Source organism: Mchenga conophoros, linkage group LG23 (assembly GCF_057382185.1).
Source record: "Mchenga conophoros isolate Kocher_MC1m ecotype Shallow Benthic linkage group LG23, M_conophoros_male_GT1.1, whole genome shotgun sequence".
Taxonomy (NCBI): domain Eukaryota; kingdom Metazoa; phylum Chordata; class Actinopteri; order Cichliformes; family Cichlidae; genus Mchenga; species Mchenga conophoros.
This window is the reverse complement of record NC_140547.1, coordinates 26,183,635-26,200,484: the sequence shown is the minus strand read 5'-3', so window position 1 is coordinate 26,200,484 and position 16,850 is coordinate 26,183,635. Positions and strand designations below refer to the sequence as shown.

At 40.5% G+C, this 16,850-nt stretch overlaps 1 protein-coding gene across 1 annotated transcript in view; it reads left to right on the top strand.

Annotated features, from left to right (window-relative positions):
* ahr2 (aryl hydrocarbon receptor 2) overlaps nt 1-16,850 on the top strand; it is a 96,381-nt gene that overhangs the window by 62,374 nt on the left and 17,157 nt on the right. The window lies entirely within an intron of this gene.

Sequence of the window (16,850 nt, the reverse complement as noted above, 5' to 3'; positions counted from 1 at the left end):
AAGCAGCAAGTATGGCAAAGTAGCCGTATTTCCATGAGCTGTGCTGAAGTGAGTTTTCTCTTTTTCTTTCTTTCATGACTCTACATTCTCTGTAATCTCAAAGTTTCATCAGTGTCTTTTATTTTAATGTCAGCTTTCACTTTGTAAGAATAAGAAGCGGTTCTGTCTCTTTCGCTTGATAAGCTTGCATAGATTTATTTTAATTGTGGCTAAAACCCCGTACCTCGAAACATTCATTGTTACTCAGAACAAAGTGACCGATGCGACAGTGAGGTCAGTTATTCTCGTCGCGTTCTCTGCTGTTGAGCTCCTGCGTTCTGCTCTGATATATAAACCTGCCTGGAGGCCATTAAGACCTCATATTTTGACTTGGGTGTTTTTTTTCTGTGCAGTCATGTTGAGCTGCAGTAAATGAGGAGTTATGAGTGAATATTTTGGCCTTCAGATGTGGGAAACCTGCAAGTTTAAGTTACCTGGTTCCAACTGATACCAGTGCCAGGAATAATCCAACGTACATTTATTTAAACACTTTCAAAGGATCAAATGTTAAAATGCATGGCAGAAAGAATCATCTGTTAATTTTGTGACAGCTCTTTGGCACCACCGTCAGACTTTCTTTGGTGTAAATGTGTTGAAACGCACTATATGGACAAAGGTATTGGGCCACAGAGTCTCTTAGTCTTTGAATCAAGCACTTAGTCGTGCAGTCTGCCTTTACAAACATTTTTGAAGGAAGGGCTCGCTCTGAACAGCTCACTGAAGCTAAACGTGGAGCTGTAACAGGATGCCAGTGCTGCAAGTCGGCTCATGAAATTTCTTCCCTCCTCAATGTTACACCATCAACTGCAAGCAGTATTATTTCAAAGTGGAAGTGTTACAGATACAGAATGCCGAGGTAGGCCAGGAGCTTCATGACGTGGGTTTCTATGGATGAGCAGCTGCTGTAGCTGTAATTTAACTAGCCTGGTACTTTAGTCCAGCGGTCTCCAACCTTTTTTGCGCCACGGACCTGTTTATGCCCGATAATATTTTCACGGACCGGCCTTTAAGGTGTCGCGGATAAATACAACAAAATAAAACTAGTACCGGTACCGAAAAAAAGAAGATTTATTCATAACACACGTGAAAAGACCCAGGAAAACAGAGTTAACGATAAAAATGTTAAATAAATAACGCTGAAAACCGATAAAAACCCTGAAAACCATACATTTCACACCTGAGCCTCAACTCTCGCGGCCCGGTACCAAACGACTCATGGACCGGTACCGGTACTAGGCCCGGGGGTTGGGGACCGCTGCTTTAATCCATATAGTGTAGGCACAAGAACCAACACACAACAGTGGAAAAGAGTTCTTCAACTGGCTTACAGTCTTGAACATGAAGAAAATCAGTCCCGTCAGGAGCTCTGTAGTCCAAAGAAGATTATTAAATTCTATCTGTACCAGTTAATATTTTGCTTTGTTCTTGGAGACGATCAGCAGAGAGCAGAGGTGTCAGTGGCAGCAGATGTGACATTCATTAAGCCAGAAACAGGATGAAAAGGAGGAAGTGGAGGGTAGGGGGGGGGGTTGCAAAGTGGCTTGCAGAAACGAAAGTAGCTTAAAATAGTGGACCCTGTGTGAAATTAAGCAGGTTTTAATGAAGTTGGTATAGTTGTTGTTGTTGGAGTATTTCTTAGTTACACTGCAGCATGTGATAATCTAAAGCTACACTTCAGCTATTAGCAGTGGCTCATGGTCAAAATAACCATTTGTTTTACCTGAATCTTTGAATCTCTCCCTTCCTAATTATGTCCCAGCTAGGGCTGGGCCATATCATACCGTTCACGGTAATACCGGTATAATGTTGGGCAACGATAAGAAAATGAAATATTGCAATAGAATATGGGTAAAAGGCGCATGCGCAGTGCCTTTGTTTTCATACGCACATGGCGGCGACGGAGAATGACAAGGGTGAAAGCGGATCGTTGAATGAAACGGATGAACCAGAATTGGTTTGTGAAAATGCTGCGACTTCAGTGGTGTGGAACTGGTTTAGCTTTGGTCCGTCAGACACACAACAAAGCACTATTTTTGGTAGAGCATGCTAGCGGCCGTCGTTATTACCGTGTTTTTTGGAAAATACGGCACACTTAAAATTCATTTTCGGAAAATCGACACTGCCCCTTATAATCCCGTGCGCCTTATGTATGAATTCTGGTGGTGTTTACTGACCTCGAAACGACTTTATGTGGTACACGGCACTCGAAAATCTGTCAATGTTTTAGTACGACTTTGCTAAAGTATTTTGTCTAGTGTCAATTATATCGTCAGTTATATCGTTATCGCAAATTTTCAAATGTATATCGTGATAAATATTTTTGGTCATATCACCCTGTTCTAGTCCCTTCATCTATTTACTTACCATGTTAATACACGTTAATCACCTTCCTCCGTCTCTTCCTCACTTCTCCGCAGCTGGTGAGAAGGGAACAGTGAAGGTATTAAGAGACTTGATTGGACAATCCAGTGTCAGTAATGAACGCTGGCATACCAGGAAAATACCCGGTATGCCAGATTACAAGTCCATCAAAGTATTACTTTCTTTTCCACTAGAATAATCCAGTTTCAAGTTTTTTTGTCACACGTACGGTAAAGAAACATGAAATTCTTCCTTTACTGTCCAGATCAGACGCCAAATAGACAAAAATCCACATATTAAATAGATAAATAAAATAAATGATAACTTATACAGAATGCTACATCAGCTGTATGTGCATTACAGAGCAGTGATTGTGCAATTTTGCATGTGCAAGCTGGGAAAACGTAGACAGTCAACTTAGACAGCCATGGCTATAAACCCCTGTCAGAAGGCAGTGGGAAACAAGGAGTTCACTCAAACATGGATTGTTTTATGAATTATTTTCATCTAGCTTTATAAAAACAGAGTAAATTTGTTTTGTAAGGAGTCTGAATAAATGGAACTCTGTTTGTGTAGTTTGTGTTGTATTTTTAAACTTTTTTTGCATTACTGACATCAGATGATTTTAGATGTCTTTCCTGGATAACGGAAACATTGGAGGAGTTAAAAGTATTAATAGAAGCATCAAGAAATAGCAAGATGAGACTTTTAAGGGTTAAAGTTACACACAGCCTCAGTGAAAGACCGTTTAGTCCAGTCATCATTCTGCTTATCTGTCCTTATTTGCCTTTCTGTCTTGTTGTTTCTTCACCCTGTAAACCTTGACCCGCTTCTCTTCGAGATAAAGCTTAACCTGAACCCGACCCTAACCTCGGGGAGCGCCACGTACCTGCGGTGCGAAGCTCTTCGTAGGCTCAAGTGAGGAATTCAAGCCCTAATCTGACTGACTGAGCCTCGTTTCAGAGCCGCTGAGTGATGAACTTGTCTCCACTGAATAAATATGTGCTGCTTGGGAGATGAACTCCAGAACTCCTGCTGCCCCAACTTTAATGAGTGATTGGTATGATCCCTGTATGTGTGCGTGAGAGGGTGTGGTGTGCAGTATCAGCGGAGGCACCCGGGGTTGACCCTCTGTTCAGACACAGGAATGTAAACGTTGAGATTTCTTCTCCAGAAGCAGCCTTATCATAGCGTGAACGAGGTCAGGGGTTGTAGGAAGAGCAGGTTCAGGGCTAGAGGAGTGTGTGTGTGTGTCTGTGTGTGGTTTCTGAATCCATCACGTCTGCCTGCTCGTATGCATGCGTGATGTAGCGCCACACTTTGCAGCACTGATCCAGAACGCGACCAAACGGCGGGAATCATTTGTCAGTGTCATTCCTGCAGCTCGCTGGAAGATATTATAAAACACAGCTTTCAGAAACCTCTAACATGCGTTACCAAAGATGCCTGCTCTGTTTCTCATGCACTGTTTACCTTTTCCACTGCACATAGTCATGCAAGAAAAAGAAAGTAGATGCTTTTTCACTTCTGACTTTTCATGTATAAGGACATAATGAAAATAATCTGGTCCTGAGCACACTCAGATGAACAACACATGACAGATTACACTGTGTCATTATTTATTTAATTAAAGCTACGCCAGAAATGCAGAAAAACTAAGCGCAAACTATGACTCGGTAGCTTGTAGAACCACAGAGTAATTGTTTTCTGTTTGACTTTATCGGTCTCTCAGATCACTGTGTAGGATTTTTTGGCCCACTCTTCTTTACAAGAAGAGTTCATCGAGGTTTGCTCCTGAACTGAACGGTTGTATTTGCCTAATTTTAAGACATGTGGAGGTTGAGATTACTTTTTGTCCTGATATGTAAAACCTTAGAACTAAAAGAGACCACTATGACTGTATAGTTTCAATAACAAAACTGCACCAATTAAATGTCTGTAACGTATAGTAGCAGAAACAACTGTTGGTACTGCAGGTGTTTGATCTATTTTCAGATGATTCATTGGAGAAAACTTCACCAAGTGCATCTGGGGTAAACTTTCAAGGGTCATATCGTTGTACGAGGCATTGAGACGAGGCTCATCTTCTATGTTAGAGTCAGATTTGGTTGATTTAAAGTTTGATTTAAATATTTGAAATTCAGGACTCGAGTAAAAACTGGCCAATAAAGCTACTGCTTCAGTAGAAGCATGCAGGTATGCAGGTGTCCTTAAAGATTTTGATTTGATGAGACATATTGGAAAAAAGATTCTACTCTGTGTATAAACCATTAAAGTAACGATGAGTAAACAGCGCCTGTTTCAGTCCGGTTTGCATGTAATTGGGCTTTTATTTTCTTTCATGGTTGCGACGTCGGCTTGTTTGCCATTTTTCTGTGGGTGCGGCCATCAGTGAAATAGCTGTGGTTATCATGCTGAAACTTTAAACCACAAAGCAGGAAGTCACCATAACGACAATGGAGGAGGGGGCAGGAAGAGAAGCAGTTAGAAAACAATATGAACATTAGTGTCAAAATCGGCTATCAAAGCGTTGAGGGCGCCTCAGTGGTAAACAGCTGTTAATCAAAATGATTGGCAGGTTGACACAATCAGTTCTAGAGGTGGAAAGGAAGGTAAAACTTCAGTGAAAAGAAAATAGCATTTCCATTTGTGGTGATTTATATTTACAGCAGTAAGACAGAATAGAGCAGGCATCAATCAACCAGCAGAGCCGGTGAAAGTGGGTTGCAAAGCTGCTTGCAGATGCAGCAAAAGCTCTGGGCAGGCTGTAGCATATTAAGTTGCATGGCCTTCATGATATTTGCCAAAAGGAAGCGCAGAAGGTTATCCAGGTGAGCTTTTTTTTAACTATAAAGTTACTATAAGGGTAACTTTTACTGTCTGAGAATAAACAAGAAAGAACAAAAAGGGTTTTGTGAAATTAATTTACGATTTAAAAAAAAGAAAATGTAATTAATAGCATGAAGACTGAAGCAAGCTTGGACTGCAGACCCTGAATTGGTTGATCTTTAAATGGAATCAGTGATGTTTTTCGTTAGGTTAATCATGCAAAGCTTTTCTAGTGGAGTCCAAGAGTAATGAAAACTGTAAATGAGCACAGGAGCACAATCTCTTTTCTTGGCTCGGACTTTGAAGTTAATATTTATATTTGGTTTATAAAGGACCTTTCAGATTATTAGAACCTCCAGTATTTACCATTTGCAAATGTACATTTGATAGGGGAATCCATAGTTCCAAAAGCACTGACTATCTAAAACTTATAAAACACACACACACACACACACACACACACACACACACACACACACACACACACACACACACACACACACACAAAACAGATTCCTCTGGAAAGTCCTCAGAACTCTAGTAATCAGTTTAGGGTCTAGAGGATTTAAGTGTCTTATTCATCTGTCCAGCTGCTCTCCAGTTCCTTGTCCAAATCCAAGTTATTTCATGACATTACAAATCCATCAAAAGTGATTAAATGCCTTATTTTGTCCAACTGAGAGTCCAAAACTTACAAAATATTTAAATTATTGTCATGCAAGAAGCAAAAAGCAACATATTCTTGTATTTAAGAAGGTGGAACAATCAGATACTGACATTTTTCTTCAAACTGAGTAATGAGTAAATTACTTAAAAATAATAAAATATTTGTATATTAGCTAGTAGATTAAATAAGATCTTTAACTCAAATTTTTATACATGTATTATATAACTCTCAGTGAAATTCTTGCATATGGTCAGTAGGCCTTATTGTTCAAGATGGTTTTCATTGATGCATTTCATACTGTGAATATGGATACTTAACAAATTAAACACGTTTATTTTAATGCAATGAACCCAAAAGTAAAAAAAAAGCTTAAGGAAAACAATTCCATCATTGGGAATTTCTCAAAAGAGTCTGTACATTTCTTCTGCTTTCCATAGTTTCAATCACATCTTTGGTCGTTTCCAGAAAACAGCATTCAAGATAAAAAAGCTGGTTAAAAGTTTGTTCTTCTTCTGGCTTCTGTTTCAGGCTGCTTTTTCAAGCTAATCGCAACCTTTTTGGGGGGAAGTACAGACAATCTGTTGAAAAACATGAATGTATATTTTAGGCTCCACAAGTCTGCATGAAATTAGCCCCCAAACAATGACAGTTTGTGCCAAATTTAAGCAAATGTCACTGATTAATCAGATAGTGACTCATTTTAAAAACACAAAGTGTTGATTTAAAGCCAAACGCCAAATGCAAAAGCACTCACAGTGGAGCTTTGAATCTAAACCCCTTCTCGATTTCCTAACCAGACAAGCCCTACTTTTGCAAAGTTCTCGACATTCATGCCCAAACCTGCACAGAGAGGATCAGAAAGTGAGAGAGGGAGAGAGAGATAGAGCATGAGTGTTGGAGATCCCGATACCCTGTCACACACACACACACACACACACACACACACACACACACACACACACACACACACACACACACACACACACCCGCTCCATTCTGCAGTCTAAAGAGATGGAGAACAATGACTCCATTTAGTTCTTGGGTTTCAAAGTCGAGCGAAAAAACCACAAAGTGCTTGAGAGCGGGTGTTGCGAGATTGGAGAATGGAGGGGGTGGGGTGGTGGAGATGTAGAGAAAAGAGAGATGAGGAGGTTAGGGGGGAGTTTCAAGATTTGTGCCAGCCTAAAATTATTTCATGTACTGTGGGTTTGATTAGGAGGTCAACAAGTGCAGAGAGGTTCAGCGCTGAAAGCTTGAACTCATACGAAAGATGGTTTTAAAGGATCCACAGATGGAGTGTCTCGAAGTGAGAATGATCTCTTAAATTACAGTGACAGATGTGAAAACTCATAAGAATTGTTTTAATACTTCTCTACCTTATATGTGGATGTTTTAAATGCATTATTCTCAGCCGCAAATTTTCTTAGTATGCATTTACTAAGCGCAGTTTCCTCTTAGATTACATAATATCAAAATTTGAATAAGTTATATTAGAACCAACAGTAATTTGCAAAGTTTATCAAAAGCGCAACAGACCCATTTTTGTTTTTTAAAGTTATTTATAATAACAAATGGAATATCTTTCAATTTGGACTGAAGATTAAAAAAAATGTGTGCTCACTTTCAGATAAAATTCTTTAGATATGAACTATATTTAAGGGAAAAGGGTCTGCACATTATTTAACTCTTAATTAATTTTTAATCCTTAAAACATTTTCATGCCAGTGTTTCAACCCATCCTTCTGTAAATAGCATTTGAAGTTGCTACTTCAAATAAGTAATGGGGAGAGAAATGGGTTTTGTGCTCATACTAACCTTCATTTGACATCTAATAAAATCATATTAACCAACTTTTTTAGTTTAGTTTAGCTTTTTCCCCCTTCAGTTTATACTTCTGCCACAGTTTTACTGTTGAAATTGTACTTACTGAAAAATATGAGCATGGGAACGGCATAGTAGGAGCACCAGAGCTCTTTTTGAAAAGTTTACACTAAAACTGTAGCGGGGTCTTGTTGCCATTAAAAAAAGCCATAGAAGAAGAAGTGGAGGGGTGAGGGTGCTATTGAGGGGCTTGTCCTGTTTTACTAGGGCTGTGGAAGTTGGTAGGAGTCAGCTGCTCGTTGTTAAATGTAACCCTTTTTGAGGGAGAGGGGTGAATGAAGTGAGGTTTTTACCACATCACAAACAGAGCTGAGAGTTCCTCAGGGCACCTGCATAGGTCGTCTAGAGCAGCAGTCTCCAACCTTTTTTGCGCCACGGACTAGTTTATGCCCGACAATATTTTCATGGACCGGCCTTTAAGGTGTTGCGGATAAATACAACAAAATAAAACTAGTACCGGTACCGAAAAAAAAGAGAATTTATTCATAACACACGTGAAAAGACCCAGGAAAACTGAGTTAACGATAAAAACGATAACAAAATAATGCTGAAAACCGACAAAAACCCTGAAAACCATACATTTCACACCTGAGCCTCAACTCTCGTGGCCTGGTACCAAACGACTCACGGACCGGTACCGGTCCGAGGCCTGGGGGTTGGGGACCGCTGGTCTAGAGTTTATTTTTGTTTCTGTTTTCTTTTTGTTTTAAATCAACTTATTTTTATCTCACATTTTTAAAGGGAGCTATTTTACTGCTTTTCAGCTCCATAACTTGATTCTCATTTCTCTGCTAGAGTGAAAAAATCTGCATACACTGATACTCATTATTTGAACAGGATGTATGTATATGACAGAAAATAATGAAAAGCAGAATGGGTTAACTTTAAATATTAGTATATGGGTAGCGGGATGAAAGAAGTAGTTTTACCAGAGTGGGGAGTTCCCCAGGGCACCTGTGTCGGTCCTCTCTTTTTTTTTTCTTTTCTTTTCTTTTTTTAAATTTAATCTAGTCCTTATCGTATTGTAACACTTGTTTTTGCAGCAAGAATTTTCCAATTCTTTGTGTGGCTTATTTTGTTTTTTATTCTTTGATTTTTGTCAATTATCACTTTGGCACTTTCTCTATTTATACCTCACAACCTTCTTTTATGTTTTCTTCTTCCTCATGTTAATCACACGTCTGTCTTCTTCTTTTTGTGACTAAAATAGCTCATTGTTGCCGTACTTAGATGCTGAACCACTAAACCAGATGCCTCTAGCTATGACTGTGTTACAGGCACTCTCTGGGCATGCCCAGACAAACAGCTCAACCCCCCCACCCCACCCCCACGCCCCACACACGCACTCAAACCACACTGAGCCAACGGTGAAACCGAAGACAAGGACGCACACTTCAAGAATTCTTGTGATTAGTTTTGGCTGGTATACAGCTTAACTCGATATTTGTTCACACATACAGCGCATATTGTGTGTGTTATTGACAGCTGCTTGGCATTTACACCTCTAATCATCAATCAGTTCAATAAAGTGTGTCTCACTAAGACAACAAGTCCCATCCTGTCCAGTTTCTGTTTAAATTGCAGTACATTTTGTTACCGTAAGTGTCACTTTTATTCACATGGTGGATGACTAAATTTAGAGTCATCTGTTGAGAAATTAATATCTGGCATTCCTACATCATGAAGCAATGTTTGTATTACAGAAAGGAAGTCAAAATAGGTGTTATGAGAGTGAGTAGGTGCACCAGGATGCCAGGTTATTTCATAACAAAGGTTATTTCTTATATTTACTGTATATAAGATGATTATGATTCTAAGATTGATTGAAGTTTCTTCTCTTCTTCTTTAGTAACGAATGAAAGAAATTAAAGAATGGCATAAATCCCACATGTGTGGATCACGTGCTTCAGCCACAGACTCCTCTGTAAAGCTCTTGAAGCATGAGGATTATTTACTAACAGTCTTTTTCTGAGCTCAGCATGAGCTGCAGGGGCTGTACTTTTTGGATGTTATCGACTGTTTTGTTGCAGTTGTTTTGTTTCCTGCGTCTTCAATTCCAGCCACTTATCTTCTTCCGCTTATGCAGATCAAGGTTGTGGTTGGGCTGGACCTTATCCCAACTGTCACTGGGAAAGAGGCATGCTACACCCTGGACAGGTTGTCACTCCATCACAGGTCTAATGCAAAGAAACTGTGTTTAATTTATCAAGTTCAGCAAGCTGGATACTTTTAACATGTGCTGAAAAGCCTGACGAGCATAGCAGCATTAATGCTGTTGCTTTCTCTACTGTCCATTGTATCTTTAATATAGCCAAAAGTGTGAAACTATACTATATAACTATATATAAACTATAAGTCCCAGCTCATAAAGTGTGTGGCCACCCATCTTTCACATCATGGGTGCTTGGGGAATATGGTTTGAGTAGCACACTCAGGAGGAACTATATAAATTATTTTTGGTGTAAAATATGCATTGATTATTTAAATTTCTTTATATGATTGTGACAATCGCAAATAAGATAAACATTTGTTACAGGAAGAATATACTGTATACATACACATGGGTACAGAGCTTATAAATTGTGGTAATGAAACTGTGCTGACACTATACCACACATGCAGGGACTCACTTTTTAGTGCTGTGCACACCTACGCTGCCAACAGTGATCTGATAACAAGCAAGTGCATAAACATACAGCAGCTATGCGCTGGCTGTTTTGAAAGCCAGTTTTACAAACCATCTTGATGACCATTGTTGTATTCACAGGCAAAGTAAAGCCACCCAATCTTTACCTAACAGTTGATAACAGGCTAATGTGCACTTAGATAAACGGTATGTTACAGAGCATGAAAAGTAGTCTTACCTAAAACTATATATATATATATATATATATATATATATATATATATATATATATATATATATATATATATATATATATATATATATATATATATATAAGACTGCTTTAATTATTGTAATTGAGCATTGCGTGGCACATCCAACATACTGTTTTACTTTAGTCCCTGACGCGCTTACCTTCAGGGTCATACGTCACATGAAAACCAAAATAATTCCAAACGCCAGATCTGAATGAGGGTGGGGGAGGTTCAATTTGCCATGTTGCAAGGAGAGCTTAACTTCTGTCTCGCTAGCTTGCCCTGCGCTCTTCCTTCTGACGATAGCGCTGTCTGTGTTGAGCGCTCAGCCGGATCAACAAGGTCCGCGTCAGGTGCTGAGGAACCAGGGCACCCTGACGAAAAGTGGGCTACTGGAACAAGAAGGCATCGGTGGGCAAGAGACGAAAACAGGGCTTTGTTGGAATGCTACTACGCAAGTAACATCCACAACATCCACAATGACGGCGAAACAACTAGTAGCTCAATGTTCCAACATTCGAAAGAAGGGACTGCTCTCACAGCTAGAGATTGACGAGGTACAACACAAATGCTACGGCAAGGAGGAGTCAGGACGCCAGGTCAGGGGGGAGATATCATCACCCCCACCCGAGATTGGGCACATAGCCCCAAGTGCAATAGGAGAAGGATCGTTGAGTGCAAGAGGAACTGACCTGAAAAATAGGATCATGGCCAAGCTTGAAACCTGGATCCACCGTAGCCGGTTACCAAGATTACGTGAAGTACCCTCAGAAGGTCTGCTAGATGATGTTAATGCAGCACTACGGACAATAACTACAACCACGATTACCGACACCAACAAGCTGATCTACAATACGGCAGCAGTGATCAGTGAGATGCTTGGCTACAAGTTGAACAGCCACAAGGGGCAGTACCCTCCATGGAGAAGGAGGCTAGAGGGCAAGATCAAAGTAGCACGGAGGAAGGTTAGCCAACTATCGGAGTTGCAGAAAGGTGCGACAAAGCAGGTGCATAAGAAATACAGCAAGCTGTCCATACCTGAGGCCTTGGAAACTGCCAAGAAAAGACTCACAGCCTTGGCCAGCCGCTTGAGGAGGTACACCAGAGAGATAGAAGGCAGGAGAATAAACCAGCTGTTCTCCACAGAACCAGCAAAGGTGTACTCTCAGTGGCAAGGGAACAATAATAATAAGAGAACAGCACCACCAAGGCTGGAGACGGAGCAATACTAGAAGAGCATATGGGAGAAGGACGCAACCCATAACGGCAATGCTCAGTGGCTAGTGGATCTGAGGGCAGACCACAGCGACCTCCCTGAACAGGGTCCAGTAACCATCACAGTGGCAGATATCCAAGAAAGGGTCTCCAGTATGAAGAGTTGGACAGCACCAGGGCCCGACATGGTTCACGCCTACTGGCTAAAGAAGCTGACTGCACTCCACGAGCGTCTGGCAGCACAAATGAACCAGCTGCTAGTTAACGAGAGACACCCGGAATGGCTAACCGAAGGTCAGACGGTCCTGATCCCCAAGGACCCCAAGAAGGGACCAGTCCCCTCCAACTACCGACCAATAACCTGCCTCAGTACTACATGGAAGCTCCTGTCAGGCATCATATCCGCTAAGATGAACAGGCACATGGGTCAATACATGAGCAGGACACAGAAAGGAATTGGCAAGAATACCAGAGGCGCAAAACACCAGCTACTGTGCACTGCCTGGATTGATTAGAAGAAGGCCTATGACTCAATGCCACACAGCTGGATACTGGAATTCCTAGAATTGTACAAGATCAATGGGACCCTAAGAGCCTTCATCGTGAACTTAACGGGGATGTGGCGTACAACACTAGAGGCCAACTCCAAGCCCATAGCACAAGTCACCATCAAGTGCGGGATCTACCAAGGAGATGCTCTGTCCCCACTGCTGTTCTGCATAGGCCTGAACCCCCTCAGTGAGATCATTAACAAGACTGGCTACGGATACCGACTACGGAACGGAGCAGTTGTCAGCCACCTCCTGTACATGGATGACATCAAGCTGTATGCCAAGAGTGAACGAGACATCGATTCACTGATCCACACTACCAGGCTATACAGCAATGACATTGGAATGTCATTCGGACTGCAGAAGTGTAGTCGGATGATAACAAAGAGAGGGAAGGTAGTCAGAACTGAGGGGATTGAACTACCAGAAGGCAACATTGCAGACATAGAGAACAGTTACAAGTACTTGGGGATCCCGCAGGTGAATGGGAACCATGAAGAGGCCGCTAGAAAAGCTGCAACCACCAAGTACCTGCAGAGGGTCAGGCAAGTCCTGAGGAGTCAGCTGAATGGTAAGAACAAGATCCGGGCCATCAACACCTACCCGTGATCAGGTACCCTGCTGGGGTAATAGGCTGGCCAAAGGAGGAGATAGAAGCCACTGACATAAAGACAAGAAAGCTCCTTACCATGCATGGAGGGTTTCACCCCAAGTCCAGCACCCTGAGGCTGTACGCTAAGCGGAAGGAAGGGGGCCGGGGACTGGTGAGTGTCAGCACCACAGTCCAGGATGAGACAACGAACATCCAAGAATACATTGGGAAGATGGCCCCAACTGATCGAGTGCTCAGTGAATACCTCAGGCAGCAGAAACCCAAGAAAGAGGAGGGAGACGAGGAACCATCATGGAAAGACAGGCCCCTGCACGGTATGTACCACCGGCAGATAGAGGAGGTGGCTGATATCCAGAAATCCTACCAGTGGCTGGACAAAGCTGGACTGAAAGACAGCACAGAGGCACTAATCATGGCAGCACAAGAACAAGCTCTGAGTACAAGATCTATAGAGGCTGGGGTCTATCACACCAGGCAAGACCCCAGGTGCAGGCTGTGTAAAGATGCCCCAGAGACAATCCAGCACATAACAGCAGGGTGCAAGATGCTAGCAGGCAAGGCATACATGGAACACCATAACCATATATATATATATATATATATATATATATATATATATATATATATATATATATATATATATATATATATATATATATATACGTATATGTGTGTGTGTGTGTATGTATATATATATATATACGTATATGTGTGTGTGTGTGTATGTATATATATATATATATATATATATATATATATATATACGTATACGTATATATATATATACGTATACGTATATATATATGTATGTGTATATATGTATATATAGATAGATAGATAGATAGATAGATAGATAGATAGATAGTCTGTCTGTCTGTCAAAATAAAAGACCCGCAACAGATAAGAAGTTGCAACGCGCGTTTGCATACATATAAAAGACACTGGTTTTGTCTGCTAGAGTGGGATTTTCACGGCATATTCTGCACCACATCTCTGTGCGTTCATCATTTGTTTGAAGCCAGCTCACGTTCTGCAACCACTTTTCCGAGAATATGTGCTTCTTTTGTGGTTCGGACTCCTTCTGACATTTCTTTGGAGGTGGAGGAACACCAAAGTAATTGCTTAAAGGAGCTTGCTTCTTCGACATCTTTAAGAGTTCTAAACAAATGTCTGTCCTCCTCCAGAAAATTTTATGTACGCAAACGCACGTTTGCATCTTCTTATCTGGTGCACGTCTTTTATTTTGACAGCAAATGCGCACCTGCAGACCACTTATGTGCACCCCTGCATATATACATATACATATATATATATATATATTAGTGCTGTCAGCACTGTTATGGCGTTAATCTCATTTTAATGAGATTAACGCCATAACACGGCAAATCTCTGTCAACGAGTTAGAGCGGTTAGCACGTTAGTGCACTTAGCTCGTTAGTGCGGTTAGCTTGTTAACGCGTTGACGCATTGATATATATTCCCTGCTCCCTGCTGACAAATAAGCTACTTTGGCTACAATAATCCTGTAGCCACAGACTGTAGATGAGGCTTGTGTGGTGTCTGGTGATCGACTGGGTTTTGCTCATTTCAGTTGATTCCCTGAGACAAATGACTTCACAGTCATTTTACAGAGCTGTGGTTTCTTTGCATTTTTCCAGTGTCTCTTTTTGTCTCTGTTTTTACTTCTTGTCTTGTTTTGGTAGTTGGCTTTCTGTGGCACCTTTTGTTGTATTACTTCCTGTCTTTGTCTTTTCCCCCTCCTTAGAAGCTCTATGCATTTTTATAATCCCTGTTTGTCACCAAGCACTCCCCATACTTCCCAACACATTTTGATTCCTGATTTGAATCTTTTTGTTGTTGACTTTAGCTTCTGCGATTGTGTGGCAAACACTTTTTGGAGAGATCTTACGTTTTTAAATCTCCTATCAGTGTAGTGATGTTATGCAAGCGTACAATGCAGTTATTTAAAAGAATTCCATGTTAAACATCAAATGGGTACATGAAATGTGGCATTAAAAATGAAGGAAAAATAATCTATTCTCTATTAAGCCTATGTAACCAAAATATCAAAAACAAATGGAAGAACTTATTTTCTCTTCTTCTTTAAAATAAAATACTGGTGAAATATCTTTGGTGATGGGAACTGATGATGAGATATAGCAGACAACGTCAAATTGGACTCCTGGGAATGTGGCTAATCAGCATTTTTTCACTGCTGAATGACTGAAATCAGCCATGTCAGAAGTTCTTGTACAGTTTTTATTAGCATTACCTATAGCTGTCAACAACTGCCCTCATAGAGTTGCTAAATACCCCAACCTAAATGCCTATGGTTGTGCCGGGACGCTTCCCTGTGGGAATCTAAACCCATTAAGCAGGTAAATATTTCCTAGCTCGATAAACACAGTCAAAATAAAATCATGTCTGTACATAACTCCTCAGACTGATCCTGTAAATGCTGCTGTAGGCCTGCGAGAAAAAAGGATTCAGTATTCAAATTCATGACTTGCGAGAAGGCGTGAAATCGATTGGTGCTGTTATGTTTTCCCATAAATCATGTTAAATGCTGTGCAAAGCGTGCTGTGGGAGCAGTAAAACATTTGGCATGGTACCGGGGGGAAAACTTCCTGAGATGGGGGAGAAAGCAAAGAAGCATGGGATTAAAAATGAGTCTGTTATTGAAGTATGCATGTTGACACACCCACAGTGCTCGATGGGAACTTACTAAAAGAAGCCAATATGCTACCCACAGGTAAACAGTAATCATCTTTGAGCTGAGCTTTAAGCTTCATCCTGCATTTCATCATGCTATCATATAAAAAAAACAAAAACGGAGCATTGTAATGCAACTTTTCGTAATGTGGTTTAGCATGTTGTTATTTGTGCTCTGTGGATTTATACAATGAAGCTTTGTATGGTGAAAATCACACAGAATCAAATGGTCACTGTAAATTTTCCATGAACAGTCTCCAGACTGTTAACTTAGAGATCCTTTTGTTGTTATTTAGAGTCCAGCCATTATCTTATTGTTGTTTGTGCATTTGTTAGTACAGTTGCTTATATAATCTTGTGCTATGTATGAGCAGGTTTGGGCGTGAATTTTGCTGTTAATGTTTGCTTCTTCACCAAAGGTGGTATTTAAATTAAAATCAATGTCATGCTGTATCGTATCTTAACTTATTGTATTGTAAAATATCGTATGATATCACTGTATCATCCAGTATTGTGTCATTATCCTGTTTTCTCTTACCGTGTCAAGATGACTTACCCTTTTATAGCTTATCGTATTTTACGATATCATATCTCACATATCGTACAATATTCTGTCATAATGTATCATGACGTAGCTTGACATATGCGTTATCCACTTGTAGTGACTTTCACATATAAACTCTTTTTGATGTCATTTTTATAGTTTTTTTTAATTAATTACTTTTGTCCCAATTAAATAATACCATATCAGAGCTTGGAAGCACCCCAGCATTTTGTACATTCCAGTGTTAAGTCCATGCAGTACCATTAATTATAACATTTAAAGAAGAAACTGATTTCTATCTTTTACCAAGCTAAAGATGTAGCCGTCTCTGCAGGGTATGTTTCTTCGGCTTTTTGGTGTATTTTAATATTTGTACCAAGCGTTCCATACCTCAGATTATTATGTGTACCAGATCGTTTGTGTGGTCAAGAATGTGTCTTTTGATATAAACTCTGAAATGTAATGCTGCCTCTCTCTCTCAGGAAACTCACGCACTGACGCTGATGTGCCCAGTTTAGCCCACACTGGTACATTTCCTTTCCGTGTGCTTCAGTGTGT